The sequence below is a fragment of the Equus asinus genome, chromosome 1, assembly GCF_041296235.1.
Source record: "Equus asinus isolate D_3611 breed Donkey chromosome 1, EquAss-T2T_v2, whole genome shotgun sequence".
Lineage (NCBI taxonomy): Eukaryota > Metazoa > Chordata > Mammalia > Perissodactyla > Equidae > Equus > Equus asinus.
The window spans coordinates 147,427,972-147,446,169 of NC_091790.1; the positions used below are offsets into that span (position 1 = coordinate 147,427,972).

At 36.1% G+C, this 18,198-nt stretch overlaps 1 long non-coding RNA gene across 2 annotated transcripts; it reads right to left on the reverse strand.

Moving 5' to 3' along the window:
• Positions 1 to 444: 444 nt before the first annotated feature.
• Positions 445 to 17,841, reverse strand: LOC106838016 (uncharacterized). Of its 2 annotated transcripts, XR_011503262.1 has the most exons (4): positions 17,560 to 17,787; positions 15,337 to 15,479; positions 14,545 to 14,638; positions 1,976 to 2,498 (listed from the first exon to the last, which is right to left on the reverse strand). It is a non-coding gene; the product is annotated as an uncharacterized lncRNA (long non-coding RNA). The 2 variants fall into 2 exon arrangements; XR_011503263.1 differs by lacking the exon at positions 15,337 to 15,479 and having other exon boundaries at positions 445 to 2,498; positions 17,560 to 17,841.
• Between the last annotated feature and the right edge of the window lie 357 nt (positions 17,842 to 18,198).

Consider the following 18,198-nt stretch of genomic DNA (forward strand, 5'->3'; position numbering starts at 1 on the left):
GCCCAGGATTCGAACCAACGAAACACTGGGCCGCCTGCAGCGGAGCGCGCGAACTTAACCACTCGGCCACGGGGCCAGCTCCATTAGTTGGTATATCTTTGAAACCATATTTAACAGTTTCTTCCCTAATTGAGAAGTTGAAGATACAACCAGAATGTATGAGTTTGTCCTCAGAGCACAGGGGCTAAAACTGTGACTTCCCTTTACCCTCCTGTGCCCTACTCACAGAGTGACTCAGGGAGGGACACTGAGTGGTTTCTGGTCTGCAGGTTGGGACCAGAAATGCACTAGAGGTAGCTTTATCTTATCAGACTACTGTCAAGTGACTCAGAACTTATTGCTAAGAAGTGATTGATTTTGATATAAAAAACAACACACAATGAAGGGCCTCTAGACAAATTGTTAATAGCTCTCTCCCAGCCACATTTTTTTTTTTTTTTTTTTGCCTCATGCTCAACTCTAGAATGCTTTAGCTATTATTAATCTCTTCCTTTAGCAATACTTCTTTTTTTAAAACTCTCTTGCAATACTGTTTATGTTGACAAGGTGTCTCGTGTTTCTCTTCCAGAAAATGGGTACATATAACCAATAACTTAGAGAAACAGGCAGGTGAAATATGTTAACCAACTGGTAGGTCCTTGGGGGACCAAGTAAAAAGACTTAACAATAGAGTCACATAGAGATAAAAAAGTGTTCTGTCTCCAACAGAGCAGGAGATCCTGAAAGAAGCGTAAAATTAAACAGACATGGCCATGAATTCTGACAACTGTGTGACCTCAAACATGTTATTTCATCTCTCTGAATCTCAATTTTCCTATCAACTAACTTTTAAAATCATTGTAAGCATTAGAGAATAGCTGTAAATCACCAAATATAGTTTTCAGTATTTAATAGGTATTCTATAGTATATTAATTAGTAATGAAGGCTATGCAAATGCTAGGATTGCTTATAACTAATCAGCAAAGTTGTATATTTCATACTAAGAAAAAGCTGGGAACCAGGCACAGATAAGCCCCCTTCTGGTGAAGCACAAATAGCATAATGGAAATTGCACTCAGTTTGAAATTACAAGACTTGGGTTCTTATTTAGACATTACCGCCTACTAACTGCATATTTCCATAAAAATACTTAAACTCTTTGAGTCGTTTTTCCATATGAAGCCAATCATAATGTACCTTAGTAACACTGTAAATATAAAAGAGATGTTTGTAAAGCAGACTGTACACTATGAATGAAAGACGTAAAAAGTGTAATACCTCCTAAACTTACATGAATCATAGAGCATGCCTATTGGCTCAATAGAAGTATAAAATCTATTAAATTCTTGTAATAGCCTCTTATTGTGATCCACTTTTACTTGTAATAATGGGAAATAAAAGAATGTGTACTCCTGTTAGGTACCATATAAAAATAAAATTCAAGTGATCAAATCTAAAAATGAAAGACAAACATATAAATATATGATTCTAAGATTCATTCTTTCCCAAGATAGTCTTTTCATAATGTGGCACTCTTTTGGCCCTTTGTGCTGAAATGACAAACATTTTCTCAAGTTCGGAAGTTATTATGAGAAATATATAAATAAATCCTCAACAAACTTATTTTCCAGTACATGCAACAGGGTCTCCTGGATCTTTTCACATTGAGAAAAAAATTAGTAAATCACCTCTCATGGAAGATACTGATAGAACAATATTGTAAATTAGTGACTGGAAACTGTATCTTCTCCTTTCAAAGACTGAATGATAATAATCCACTTGTGCTGGTCTAGAGACAAAAAAATCCAAATCACTCCAAAATAAAATCACTGATGTAAAATTGAAGACCCAATCTAGAATTATTCCTAAAAATAGTTTGTTTTAATGTTCATAATTTGGTTTGATATTTCTATCTTACTATGTCTATTTTAAAGTCAATGTTTTAATGAAATCATATTTCTTTTTTCCTACAGAATCTTTTAAACATGATATTCTGTGGTTGTAAATTTGTCTATTTATTATCTTAATTTTTCATTCTTGGAAATGCAGTGAAAATGGTTGATTATAATTCATCTGATTTCTCTTCCTTCCAACTGGATCTTCAGGAGTTTGCACTGTTTTCCTCTTCACTCCTTTCTCCCTTGGTGACGCTCCTGTCCCCAGCCTTCAGTTCTTGCCATCATTGCTCTTATCCTACTCCGCCTGTTCTAAACCACTGCTTGTAGTTTGGAGACACAACCACAAGGGTCCAAAATGAATTTCTTGATTATTTTCTTCTGTCTTACAGCACTGCTTCTCTCTTGCTTGGCTGGAATCGCAACAGTGCCATCTAATAATTGGTCTCCATTCAGTAGTGCTTATTTCCCTATGCAGACCTTCTTACGGGGAAGATGGCTGGCAGTCACTCAAGCATGTGTGAGAAGAGATATGCCTGGCACCCCTGGCAGACAAAAGAGAAGCAGCTGTGGCCATTTCTCCACGTAGCTGGGGTGGGGTGGGGGGAGGGGGGGAAGAATTTCTAAGGGAAAAGCAAAGAAAGAAAAAGAAGAATAAATTTAGTGAAGCTGAAGAAGTTACTCAGTTTTCAAAGTCATCAGTGTAGTAGGGGATATTCTAGTAAATTCTTTTGTTTTAAGTTTTATTTTCTTGTTAGTAGTCATTTAGTGTCTATAAAACTATTGTTTATCTATTTGTGATAATTCCTTTGAATATGTGATTTGTCTTAGCTCTTTAAAGGAAATAAAATTTAGTTCTATAATGGAAACAAAGCTTATTTCCTATTTAAAATAATTTTGGTATCAGTTTGAAATGCTACTCAAGTACACAAAGTAAAAATACATAAAAACGTATATGTGTGTGTGTATGAGTAAATAGCAAAAGATGAAAGTTACCTATAACGTCTAATCCATTCCTCAGATATAATCACTTGAAATAGTTTAAAGTGTATCTCAAAGCAAATTTGAATCTAAAATCTTAAAAATTCACGTACACATTTTAAGAACATCAACTTGTATGAAAATAGATGCATATTACCCAAATGAGGACAAACAAAGGCTATTTATTCAGAGCTTGCTCTAGCTAGGGAGTCAGCCACTATCACATTCAGCAGATCCTCAAAGGCAGTCAGGGGAGTGGGGAACTTTCTGATGAAAAAAGAAACAGCCTCAGGTAAGCTCTAATCGAAGGTTGTTTCAGGGGGAAGCAGGAGGCGGGCTAACTAAAAGTGGGACACCTTATGTGACTGGTTTGGGGAGCATATTTGGCTTTCTCAGGTTGATCCTGAATTGGAAGCAGGCAAAGGAAAGGGGAGAAATAGGGAGGCTGGCAGTCTTTGGCCACGTCAATCATTTCAGGATGATTGCTGCATTGGGCTTCCTGGCCTGGTTGCTGCAGAAGTTGTTTGGCTTCCCAAGCTGGTTGCTACAGAGGTAGGGGTTAGAGTTCTGTTCTATTTTATTTATATTGTTCGGCCATTGTCCAGTTGTATATCCAGCCTGTCAATTTACACATAGATCCATTTTATTTCTACTACATAGTTTATCAAATTATTTTATATACGATATGAAGAAATGAAGAAATTATAGGAAGAGGATGTGTTTCACATCACATTTAAATAAAATAATCCCTTTTTGTGAAAAATGGGGAAAAACAATGCATTCTGACAAATTTAAGATTTCCCATTGCAGTGACTTATTATCACTGATATATTATTAGTTTTCAAATGTGAAGTTTGTACTACTAAAAAAGTCCTTTAAAAATGTATTATTTGAAGAGACCGGTCCTCATAGGAATACGAACAGAGTATGAGCGACTCACCACCTGGGGCCAGGATGAAGTGTTTTCCCTCAGGGGTATAGAATTGCATATCCATCCAATTGCATTATGGGTGGTTTTGCCCTTCTTTGGAAGCATCCGGTAGAGGCTACTTCCCAGACAGGATATTGAACCAGAGTTCTGCACTGGTATGACAATAACCACAGGCAGGTCCTGCAAATATTCATTTAGTGATAGTGTCTGAGGTTAACTCAACACAGCCTTGTTGTCACTTGTCAGGTAAATCAAAGGCACATAGTGTGTATTGAATGCCTGATGGTATCTAAGTGTATCAGTCATGCTTGAGTAATCCCAAGGGTTTAATTTAAAGAGAGGAATGGAAAACCTGCGTTGTATAAAAGTTGGGGGTCTAGGACATATGTTCTAGAAATAGGAAATCATAAAATGCTACATACAATTCCTCCCCTTTTTGCAATTTTAATATGCTGTTTTATTTGGTGTATGAGTTCAACTAGAAATAGAAACTAGTTTTATTTTAAATAGCATAAAATATATTTAATTTGGTCTCTGACCACTTGGGTTTCTTTAGGGCAACGGTTCCCAAATTTATTATGGTAATTATACTTCAGAAACTTGGAATTTAATATTTATTTTCTTTTTCTTTTCTTATGTTTAAAATGAGATGGCTTTTATACTCACAAATAGCCTACTTTTATTTGTTTTCTGTGTATGGTGAAATCTTTTTTTTATTATTGTATTATTGCTTTGTTCTTCTCTCCTATGACTAAAAATAATATTCTAGAACAATGGAACATTTTCATGAATGTTGGTATCATATTTTTAATGTCCCTTCTCCATTACTTCTTCCTAACCCTTCAAAAAAACAATTAGGGCTGGAAATCATTTAAAAAATGTCCTAATATGAAAAAAAAAGGTTCTCTAATTGCTGTGAGGTGTGATCAAGGAGACTATAGCATAAGGAGAGAACAAGGAATATTTGAAAACAAGGAAACAGATTAGGAAATCAATATTCTAGTTATATAATCTATGTAATTGTTAGACTTAATACACTTGGCTATTCACTTTACAGAGAAGGAAATTTTGTGTTTGTTTGAAATATTGCTTAAAGGAATAGAGAAATTTTAAAAATACGGTGTTAAAAATGATGACATCACTTTAACCTCAACAATAGGACATCTGGTATAAGCGCGTGTGTTATAAAGATATACATATATTTCTCAGGAGTGAGCAATGCTCTCCATTCTTATCTTGAGTATCACATCTGCTGTGTTGTTTAAAATAATTAACTTCTTTGAACATAGAATCTTGGTTCATGCAAAATAATTTTAAAAGATCAAAATAATTTATTAAGCTTCAAAAACTGTTAGATTTATCAATGCTCATAGTTATATCATTCTGTTTAAAATCTTTTTCCTTGTAACTCTTGTGGACAGATGAAACCACTTTGTAAAAGAGAAGGCAACTTCAGGAAGATTTTGTCAGAAGGAGAAGGTTCTTTCTATAGCCTCCTGAGAATCTTGGCTTAAACACTGGTTCCACCAATAAGTGGAGATTTGTTTATCTATAGAATCATTTCTATCATTGGTGAATAAAACAGTGTTTTAGGAAGGGCAGAAAATTGCTTAATTACTTGTAAAATGGAGTTAGAGCTCTGCAGCTTATTGGACAACAGTATATAATGCTAGTCATTTCCTGGGCTCTCAAAGTAGGTTAAGCTATATTAACTCATGACTGAGAATGATTTATTTATTTATATTACCCAATAGGTTGATACTTTCCTGGGTATTGAATCTTTGGTTGAAAATTATTTTCTCTTAGAATTTTTTTTTTTTTTAAAGATTGGCACCTGGGCTAACAACTGTTGCCAATCTTTTTCTTTTTTAATCTGCTTTATCTCCCCAACCCCCTCCTGTACACAGCTGTATATCTTAGTTGCAGGTCCTTCTAGTTGTGGGATGTGGGACGCTGCCTCAACGTGGCCTGACGAGCGGTGCCATGTCTGTGCCCAGGATCCGAATCCTGGGCCGCCGCAGTGGAGCGTGCGAACTTAACCACTCGGCCACGGAGCCGGCCCCCTCTCTTAGAATTTGAAGGCCTTCTTCCACAGCCTTCAAGTATGCAGGCTTTCTGATCACTTCTGCTATTTGTCAGTGACTTTTGTCCCTAGAAAATTTTAGAATATGCTTTTCATCCGTGCTGTTCAGAAATTTCAAAATGATATATACCGGAGCAATTTGTTTTTATACATTTTACTTGGAAAGAAGGAAATACTTCTGATCTGATAACTTATGCTCTTCGGCCCTGAAGATTTCACTTTTACTTTTATTTGTGATTTTTTTCTTGCTCTATATTCTCTGTTTTCTGTTATTTAAATTGTTTATAGTTTAATACTGTACTTTTTTTACTGTAGCGAATTTTGAAGAGGAAATAATTCCTCAGGGATTTGGGGAACATTTTGGAGGAAATAGGACTTGCTATGTGTCTTGAAACAGGTGGTTAAGGACGTGATGTAGTTGGGGGGGTAGACATGTAAAATCATGTAGACATGCAGTGGCTGTAGACATGTGAAATCAAGGGCAGACCAGCATGCAAATCAAAGCAGATTGAAGATAGTGACCAGATTTACTTATTTATTTTTATTTATTTATTTTTTCTTTTGAGGAAGATTAGCCCTAAGCTAACATCTGCTGCCAATCCTCTTCTTTTTGCTGAGGAAGATTGGCCCTGAGCTAACATCCATGCCCATCTTCCTCTACTTTATATGTGGGATGCCTGCCACAGCATGGCTTGATAAGTGGTGTATAGGTCTGAGCCCAGGATCGGAACCGGTGAACCCCGGGCTGCTGAAGCAGAACGTGCTAACAATGGCTGTGCCACCGGGCTGGCCCCTGGACAGATTTATTTTTGATGAGGTAGTTTTACAGTTGGAGATTAGTAGGAATGATGGTTCAAAGGAACTATTCTGATCATTTTGAGGAGGCTCTTGAGTTCATGCCCCAGAAAACATTCCACCATGTGAAGGGGGAGGTCAGTGAATATTTTTGCTGTGGAGCGAGATAATTGAAAGTATTCTTAAAGGAGCAATCTAGTTGTGTTGAGGAGGAGAGATAGTAGAGAGGTGAGGTAAGAGGCAGTGAAACAACAAAGAAGGCTTTAACTTGCAAAACTGCTTTCCTTGCCTCACTGTTTTCTGAGAACTACAGTCTCCTCATCACTTCTCAGTCCCCAACACTCTCCTGCCCTTTGCTGGCCCTGGAGCCTGGCCCTCTAAGGCTCTCATCCTCTTTCCTCACCTAGTGATATCTTACACCCGCTTCAAATCTTGCTCAAGTCTCAAGTTCCTCCACTTGCTACCTCATCAGCCCCTCAACCTAGTTAGAATGACCCTCTCCTCTTTGATCACGTTTCTCTTTTGCAATACATCTATTATTGGTACCTTTATCTTGCTTAGTTGTTACTTAATTCTGAACCAGTTCCCCCAGATAGTCCTGGAGACAGGGCACTCAGTTTTATTCACTCATATGCTCAGAAAAACTGTTGGTGAAATTTGAGTTAGATAAGTCATGGCAAGGAACATGTTGTATGTCTGATGACTTTAGTCACTCCTGGATGATTTAAGCAAAGAGCAAAAGACGCAGCATGCAAATTAGATTCCACTGTACCACCTAGACAAGATAAATCATAATCCAGACATCCCAAACATTGGATTCCTTCTGAGAAAATGAGCTGTTGAATCAGTATTCATCAAGCTTAGTCGTACAAAATAAAATTCCAATTATCTACATGAGAAATATATTCTATGCAAAAACGCAGAGACATAAACTAACCTGAAAGCATTTAAAACCACTTGTTTGTCTGAGTGATACATTACAGCACATACTACCAAGAGTTATCTAAGCAGGGAGGAGCAGATCATACTGTTTCCAAATTTCAATGTTTCAGTACGTATCATTTCACAAATAACTTAGAGACTGAGATGGTAAAATATCAATTAACTTTAATGAAGCTGATCAACAGAAAATGAAACCCTTTTTAATAAAGATAAAATGTCTATGAAACCGTAATTAAGAAACGTGATGCAAAGGCTGATTCTATAATCAAAAGTCATAAAAATTACAAGTCAATTTTGTAATTACATTTTTAAAAATGTTATTAGGTAATATTTGACACACATCAATATCATATATAAAAATATAATCACATATTTAAATTATAAAGCTTAATAGCAAAATAAACATCCCTCCCCAAACTCAACACCCCAGTTAACATCTAGTGCATTTCCAACACCCCCTCTGCTATCTGTGTCTTCCTATCCCGTCCTCTGCACACTACCAAGCAAGGAGCCACTGTCAGGAATTTTATATTCATCATTCCATGGCCATTCTTTTATTATCTTTGCCACATAAAATATGCAACTCTAGGCAACATGCACTTTTAACTTTCTGGGTTCTCTAAAATGGTATTACAGTGTCCACTGTCATCTTTGACTTGCTTTTTCCACTCACAATTATTTCTAATTTTCATCCAAATTGGTATCGGTAGATGTTGTTCATTTTCACTGCCTATAAAACTCATTCCCCTGAAAATGGGCATTTTAATTGCTTCCAACTTTTTATTATCGATAGCACTATTATGAATATTGTTTTGGGGGTGGGGAATGGGTGCAGATTAAAAATAGAATTACCGGAGCATTCATCTTGTGAACATTTAATCTTACGAGATTGTGCCAAATTGATTTTCAAGGTATTCCAACTGTGTATAAGAGTTGCCATTGAGTTACATCCTTGCTGTTAATCAACATTTTACCAAAACATATTTAAATACAGGATACACATTAAATACATTAGACCCTGGCCATGGTAGGGAACAGAATAAAAGTAGGGATTTGAGTTAAAAAAAAGTAAAATTAAAGAAAAAGAGAGGACATTTGCACCTGGAAATAATAAAAATATAATATAAATTATCTATTATACAGATGTTACATATACGAAATATTAAAATATGCCATGAAATTTGGAGAATGAGTCACTCACTGCTTGAAACTGAGCTAGAAGGAATTAAAACAAAAAAATAAAAATTAATTTGGTTATCTATAAAAAACTAGATTTGTACATATTTTCTTAGTACTTTGGAGATATTATTCTAATATCTATCACAGTCATTATTGCTGTTGGCAAACAATTCAAATTGACATTCCTTTGAGGAGATTTGTCTTTTCTCTCTAGTATATTTTAAGGACTTCTTTTATTAGTCTCCATTTTGTTTTTCCCTCCAATAGTTTTAAGCATTGCTTACTTTTTACTTTATCTTTCAGCAGTAATAGAAACTATTCAGTGGCCATTTCCTGACATATTTCCTCTCTCTCATTTCATTTATTTTGTTCTTCTGGGATTCAAATTAGATATATGCCAGGGCTTCTGTTCTCAAAATGGCTTACTCTTGCTTTTATTTTTTGCATCCCCGTGCTGCTTTGTGCCATACTGTAATTTCTTTAGATCTGTTTTCTAGTTCATCAGTCCCTCTTCAGTTTTGTCTAATCTATAGTTCAACCCATACATTCTTTTTTTATTATTATTTCAATAATTATATTTTTTTTCTTAAAGCCTATTTTGGTTCTTCCAAATTTTCTGATCATTTTGAATAGTTCCTTGTTAATTTTTTCCTTTTTATGACTTTATGCTTTTTTATCTAAATATTTCATATATGGTTATTTTATATTTCATATATGATGATTCTAAAGGGTGCCAAAATATGCCACTTTGGCATAAGGATTACTTTGAGTTAAAGGTACTTGAAAAACAGCAGAAAGGCATTCTAATCATTTTTCTTTCTGGAACAGCAGATAAAACTCCCATGTGAGAGATGCCCTCCCTCTACCAGGAGAAAAGAAACATTCTTCAATGGGGAGTCAAAGTCTAGAGAATTCTGTACAAACAGACCTTGTTGAAATAATTCTTATCTTCCATTAGCCTTTCCATATATATTATTTACTTTTACACAATTGTCTCTCCTTGTTCAAACTTGTATAAAAGCATTTAGGTCTTGTCAATTCTTTGGGTCTTTCTCTCTTTATGTCACATAAAGGTAGTATTTGTATGCTTTACTCCTATTAACCTTTTTACGTCAATTAAATTCTTGGGTCCAGTAAAAAACCCTAGGAAGGCAAAAGTAAAGTTTTACCTCTGCTGTAATTTCAATAGCTTAGAGTCTTGGGGCTCCTAAACTAATACCTTTTTCCCACTGACTCTTATTTATGGTCATTTGTTTGCTTATGTGCTTGGTGCTCTTTATTATAGGGTTATTTAGTTGAACTTGATCAGTGATCTTTCAGAGTAGGTATGTATTTCTTCCTTCCAGGAATCAGGGGAGCTACAAACTGGGACCAATTTATCCACCTTCTAGGGTTCTGGCCTTAATTAAAGAGTCTAAAGATGTCTATCCTGAAAATAGTTCATGGTCCAGTCACCTGACTCCAGCACTGATGGCATCCCTGAGAGGAAGCCCGCTCTTTGGGTGTTAATAGGCAGGCTCTCATTCCAGTTTCAATCTCTTTTTCTGAGTCTTTGTTGCTCTTGTTTTGTCTCCTTGGAGATGTTCCCAAATTCTGATTAATCCCGTTAATATAATAAAACTATGTGTTATGTAAGATCTAGTTTCATTTTGTGTTCCTAAAGGCTACACAAAGCAACTGCGGGGACTGGAAAGTCTGTAAATGTGACTTTTATAGAGATTAGAAGGCCTGATATGTACTTCAAAGTAAAAATGGTGGTTACATTATTTGGGTTAATTTTAATATTGATGACTACAGTACTAAATCATCTTTAAAAATTAAACTAATATTGGGGCAGCCTGGTGGCATAGTGGTGAAGTTCGCCTGCTCCACTTCGGTGGCCCAGGGTTTGCATGTTCAGATCCCTGGTGCGGATCTAGCACCACTCATCAAGCCATGCTGTGGTGGCATCCCACATAAAATAGAGGAAGACTAGCACAGATGTTAGCTCAGGGACAATCTTCCTCTCTCTCACACACACACACAATTAAACTGATATTAGTGTTAAATAGTATTTAATTTTTTGTAACTGCTTAGAACTAAGCTAGGAATCTCACTCTGTAAAGCAATAGAGCTCATTAAAGAACAGGTTAAAATCTCTTAAGAAAGATCACCTCAGCCAGCATTTCTCTTCCTCCAAAAAGGCTAGTCAGTGTGTCTTTGCCTGTGTGTTAGCCTTACGCTAATTCCACAGTCAAATATTTCCTGATCCAGAAGGTATTCCTTTAGCTCCAACTCTCTACAGTAGGGTCCAGTGTAATCTTCAGAACTCTCATAATGTTCCTAATCTCTGTGCGCTTACTCACACAGGTGTACTAATGATTAGAATATCAAACATAGGAATCACAGTCCACAAACTCAAGTATATAGGAAATAGCCATTTTAAATCTTTTTTTTTTTTTAAATAAGCAAATTTAAATGGATTCTAAGTCTCCATACATGGTAGGCAGGGAATTCTAATTCAGTCATTATTAGAGCCCCCTTTTCTTTCAAGGTATCAGTGAAATATGGCCTGGGAAAGGAAGCCAGATCCACTAACATCTGAACCACAGTAGTAACAGCTGGAAACATTACTGCCTAAGTGTGAAGAGGTTAACATCTAGAAACTCTGTTTTCATGGTTTGCTTAGAGTAAGAATGCTGTCCCAAGGCTGGGAATTCCGATGTTTATTGTTCGACGTCCGCAGCCTCTTATAATCTTTACCTTCAGTGTCTTCCCACCTATTGTTAGACAAGAGGAAATACCTCTGCCTTTCCTCCTGATCTTTCAAGTTTTCCTTTTCGCCTCTGCTTACATTCATGAGCATTTCAACTAATTCCTTCATCCCAAGGCTTTAGACACCAAATGGGAAGAAAGGAGGTGTCTTACGCAGTTTTTATTTTTGGTCCAGCAATGCAACTTCCCCTGAGGCTTTGGAATGCAAAAGATTTTGGCTACCTCAATGAAGCAGAGGGAGAGAGGGGTTGCAGAGAGAAAGGACAAAAGTGATTATCTTGCCACAATAATTACTGCTGATATTTATTTAATATTTCTTGAACGTATGGTACGTGCCAGAAAGGAAGCTAAGAAACTTGCTTTACAGTCATTTTCTCATTTAATCCTCACAACAACCGTAATAGGTACCAATATTATTTCAAAATATTATTATTATTAATATTATTTACAAAAGGCTACCACGAGTTTAAATCGCAGCCCCAATCCCACTGATTTAAACCCCAATGATCAGACAATCGGACTGTAAGTGACAGTGCCTTTGGTCATGGATTAGGCTCCTGAAATCTTGCTTCTTCCCTAGTTCCTCCTTTAGTAACTACCTAAACAACCAATCCAGGATTTCCAATTCACATTAGAGATCTATATTTCTTCTGACAGTTTTCTCTGAGGATCTGGACCCCTCCTACGATTGAACCTCAGACTGATGAATGGAAATCTCACTATCTGTTTTTCGAAAGACTTCTCCTAAGGCCAGCTTCTAATCACAGCCAGCCATTCCACAGAATCACCTAAAGCCGTGCTCTGTAAATCTGCTCAAAGAATTGCTGCTGTTGCCCTAAACCCATATGTGACATGCTGAGGTGGCAGCCTATCCCGCCCAGTTTGTCCCATCGGCATGGCTGTTTTGTGCCTGTCTCTCTCCCATTCCTTCCCTTTACCAGACACCTGGCATGACCCCATGGACGTTAAGGATGACTAAATAACATGTAGACTATAGTAAACCAAGAGGTACTTTAACAGTAAAAGTCATTTTGGTCAGTGAGTAAATAGTTACACTATATAAGCATTTGGTCTTTGGTGCCATATGTATAAGCAGAAGTAATTTAAAAATCAATTCTACTCAGTAAAGCAAGGCTTATAGAGAGAGTCAGTATGAAAATTTCTTACTTAAAAATGTGTTAAACATACACAGTTAAGAGTTTCAGACACTGGGGCCGGCCTGGTGGCGCAGCAGTTAAGTGCGCACGTTCTGCTTCGTTGGCCCGGGGTTCGCCGGTTGGGATCCTGGGTTCGGACATGGCACCACTTGGCAAAAGCCATGCTGTGTGGTAGGTGTCCCACATGTAAAGTAGAGGAAGATGGGCATGGAGGTTGGCTCACTGCCACTCTTCCTCAGCAAAAAGAGGAGGACTGGCAGTAGTTAGCTCAGGGTTAATCTTCCTCAAAAGAAAAAGAGTTTCACACATTATAAAACAATTTGCTCCTTGAAACTTCAAGTTTTCTTAGAATGGAAGGAGTGATAGGAAGATTTTAAGGATGATTTCAATCATCCTGGAGAACACACTCCCAGATCAAAGTGAACAACTTTGGAAATGCTCAAATAGTTAGACTGTGCAGGAATTAGAAAGCAAGAACATTTAAAAAATTGGTAAGTAGTATACATTGTAAATTATACAAGAGGAAATTTTATACTATGAATAAATTATGATAAAATATGTATCTGCTCTATCATTGACCTATTGAACAATCTTACATTTTTATTACTTGGCCTGTATAAAAAGATAAGTATCAGTGTTAAATTTGAATATCGTATTTACAAATATTTCTCTTTCACATGCATAAACTGTTGTCAGATCCCAAAAGGCAATTGTATACCGCTTTTTCAAAGTCTGGAAACTCAGGCTAAAATTGGTGTTATTAGGCAGATGAGTATGCCAAAAATATTCAGTCATCTATTTTGTTAGATATACAAAGAACCTAGCACCTGCTTCACTTTTTCAATACTGTTCTATGCCATATCTTTAATTTATTAGGAACAAGTATGTCTTAATTACTGCAATGACATGAGACTACAGTACTTTTTCCGAGTCTGTTTCACAGAATAGAAACTAAAGATTTAAAAAATCTAATTAAATGACTCAAAAGGTTACTTACCTGTTACCCAGAAAAGCATAAGAAAATGCAAACAAGAAAAAAAAAAGGGCATGATTCTTACAAATCCCTAACATTCTCAGCAGCGTGAATTGTGGGGGGAGTAGTACGTGCGTATTTTTAATAAGGAATAACAGGTGCTTCCAAAATACATTATATTTGCCTATGGTAGCCTTTCCTCAATTGTAACGATGTGTTTACATGCCTGTCTACACCTGTGCCTTTAAGGCAGACTACAAAGTTTAGGGTATCATGAGAATTTAAGCTCCAAGATGTTCTGTACAGTCACTGGCGTTTGGAGACATTTTTATGTCTTAGTTGCAAGGGAGCAGGACAAGTGGTACAACTTCATTTTCATCAATAGGGTCAAAATATCACATGACTACTGCCCTACCCTTTGGAAAGAAGATGAGGTAAGATATTGAGTAGATAAATGATGTCTCAATTGCCATCTTCAGCTCGCTTCCTATTGGTAGTGTTTGAAAAGATAATTGCTTCCTGAATGCATCCAAAATAAGGAATGATTACAAAATCCTATGTAATAAAATAATACATAGCTATTAAAGAGCCTATTTAAAACACATGAAAGTGCTCAGTCTATCAAAGTATGAATGCAATGTAAATTTACTGTTACAATAAAGTTATAGATATGTTTTAGATATATAAGCTTATATACACAGAATAAACAACAGAATAGAAATATACCAAAATACTAAGGATGGTTATCTCTAGGTAGTGATATTATGATAATTGTCTTTGCTGTATTTTCCACATTTTTAAAACAAAAAACTGCACTGTTAAAAAGGGAAAGTAAATGTTATTTTAACCATATTTTAAATTAAACTATTCTTACCTTTTATGTTTTTCTATATACTTCACAATGTCAATCTCCATTATTCTCACAATAGAAGATTCTTGGATTATTACACTTTGTCTCTTTAGATATTCTGTAACAGAGAAATTTAATGGTTATTTCATGATTACACAATAGAGCATTTATTAAATATAAAATATTAAAAACTAACACAAAGCACAGATCTTATCTTAAACGCAAAACATAACTAACAAATAAAATCCTGATATAAAAAGGTTAATACAACCATATATTTAATCCTGATACATTTTACAATTTTTGAAATATAAGCATTTAGTCTTGTCAATTTAATGCTATAAAAATACGTATTTTCAGATTTTTGGTAACTGATTCTTTAAATCTGTAAAGTTAGTATTTTATTATTGTAAATCTAACTTAGACATTAGTTTCTTAAGAGAAGAAAGAATGTAAATAATTTGTACATGAAACACAAAGGTTAACATGTAGCTAAAACATTGTAATCCCAAATGAATTACTAAAAGAAAGAAAGATGTGGTAGAATTATTTAGTGCTGCACGAACGCTAGGCTTACATATTCTGTAATTTAATCATTTCCTACTATTTTTAAGAAGCTTAGCTTTATACATTTTACAAACTGACTTTGTCTAGACAAAGGAAACAATCAGCTATTTTTGTCAAAGTTCTATTTATTAAAATGAAATAATTAGATATGTTAGTGGTCTTGGCTCTGAGACTCCATTACAATTTTATTAAAACTAAAATAAAAAAAATACACCGTTCTCTATTATTCTTGTTATTACTTAAAATTACCTTTCCATTTGGATAAGGAGTAAAATTTAGTCTGAAAGCCATATACTTTTTTTCTGGAGGACACATGTGTTACAGATGAGACTATCTTCACAGACTTTCCCCGACAGATTTCTCTAGTGATTTCATGATCATGGTATTGTCTTCTAAAATATAAAGTAATGCTTGAAAATCATTGAAATATTTATAGCATAAGAAATAGTTAATGCTGTTTTCATGAAATGTAAAGATCAAAACTGTTTGCAATAAAGCATTTCAGTGTGCCTATAAATTTATATATGTACTTTTTATAGTCACCGTATTATTTACTTCATATTATATAGTTCTACTAAGTATAACAGATACAAAACAACAATGGCTTAAAGAAGCATAAAAGTCCAGGCTGATGGGGTGCTCTGAGTGTCAGAGACCCAGGCTCCTTCCTTCTTGTTGTTCTGCCATCCCTGGGGTGGGTTCCTCCTCCTCAGAGTCCATAACGACTCATCACCACATTTACAGTCTAGCCTTAAAAAAGAGGATGGGGCAGGTAGTAGACAGCACATTCCTTCCTCTTAAGGGTACATCCTATTAGTTGCACCCATTATCTTTTAATGTATCTCATTGGCCACAACTTAATTTCAGAGCTAAGGCTAGCTACCAAAGAGACTAGAAAATGTCATCTCTATTCTTTGTGGTTATGTGACCAATTAAAAATAAGGAACTCTGTCACTACGAAAGAAGAGAAGAATATATACTGGGAGAAATCTAGTAGCTTCTGCTGTAGTCAGATTTGCATAAGCTCTAAAAGTCTAGTCCCTCAAAACCACCATGAGATATCACCTCACATCTATTAGAATGGCTATCATCAAAAAGACAAGAAATAACAAGTATTGGCAAGGATGTGGAGAAATGGGAACACCTGTCCACTATTGGAGGGAATGGAAATTGGTGCAGCCACTATGGAAAACAGTATGGAGATTTCTCAAAAAACTAAAAATAGAACTACCATATGATCCAGCAATTCCACTTCTGGTATTTATCCGAAGAAAACAAAAACACTAACTTGAAAAGATATATGCACCCCTTTGTTCATTACAGCATTATTTACAGTAGCCAAGATATGGAAACAACCTAAGTTTCCATTAATGGATGAATAGATGAAGAAATTGTGGTATACATGTACAATGGACTATTATTCAGCCATAAAAAATAATTAAATCTTGCCATTTGTTACAACATGGATGGACCTCGAGGGCATTAGGCTAAGTGAAATAAGTCAGACAGAGAAAGACAAACACCATATGATCTCTTTTACACGTGTAGTCTAAAAACAAAAACAGACTCAGATACACAGAACAGATTGGTGGTTTCAAGAGGTAGGGGTGGGAGAGGGGTGGGAGAAACAGGTGAAGCGCTTTTTTTTGTAGTTAAAAAGAAAGCCTAGTCCCTGAAAAATTGTAATTGTTAAAAGAAGACTGAAATAGAATCTTTTCTTGATTTATACACTATACTTGTACTAGACTTAAGCATTATTATTTTGACTTCTAGTCAATATAGAATATGCTTGTCATTGCATCAAAATCAAGTGTCAAATTTGGAATCTTTTCCAACCATGTAAGAGGGAGGCCCCAACTAAAGCAATGTGGCTAAATTTTGTTTGTTTGCTACAGCACAGACTCAAAAAAAGTTACAGAAACCCTGGGGAGTCTTGTTCACTGGCAAAGTATATCAGAAGGAATCAGTTACTAAAAGTACTAGTATTTAAATTATATTTAATAGAATTAGTATTTAGATTTAGTTACATTTTACATCTTTGCTTACAACTTGTTCCTACATTTCAGTCCTTCTTTCTGGAATTACTTTCCTTCCACCTAAAATACCTATTTTAGAATTTCCGTTAAGAAAAGTGTCTTAAATACGAAATGTATTTTGCCTTTATTCTTGATAGTTTTGTGGATATAGAGTTTTAGGTTGACAGTTACTTTCTCTCAGCACTTTGAATATATTATTCCCTTGATTTCTATTGGCTTTCAAAGTTGCTGTTACAAACTTAGCCATCGAATGTTTCTTTTAGGTAGTCTGAATCTTCTCTCTGGTATTAAATTCTTAAGACTGCAAATAACACTCTTATTTGATGCAGATTTTGAACAATTTTGTATGTAGTTATATTACAGTCACTCACTTCCATTGTGATCTACTTTATTAAGAATAATGTAACTAAATAACTAATATTTATTTAGCACTTACCATGTGCAGGACGTGTTAAAAACACCCCGCCTTATTTATCTCATTCAGTTCTCTCAATTTTTGGATGTAGTTACTCTGGTTACCTCCGTTTTCGGTATGAGGAATACGAGGCTCAGGAAGGTTAGATAACCTCCCCCAGATCGCTCAGCTAGTAAGTGAGAGGGTAGGAGAGCAAAGACTGAAGTCACGGAAGTAACGCAAGCCTGGCTCAGGTGAAAACTATTTATCATCGGAATGTCAGACGGTGCAGCTCTTTGTAGCCCGCTAGGCTAAGCAGGAACTACATTTCCCAGAATGCTTTCCTGTGTGCTTCCAGGTTAGTGTCAGCAGAAAGATTGATTTGCGGGCGATTTGGAAGGCGGGAGGGACGTAGCGGTCATTACTCTCCGAAGGTCGTCCAGGTAGCTGCGGTGGGAATCCGCTGCGGAGGTGCCAGCGAGGGCATTCAAGCTTGCCTTGCTGTCCTTTGCTCGATATCCCACTCCCCTTCCTGCCAGGCTGCCGGCTCTGGTGACAAACAGTGACCCCACCAGCCCCACCTCCCACGCCAACAGGTGCCGAGGCAACAGCTCTGCAGAGACTTCTCCCGTTTCGCCTTCTCTTTTCTGTTCTGCTCGCTCGGCGGGACAGGACCGCCTT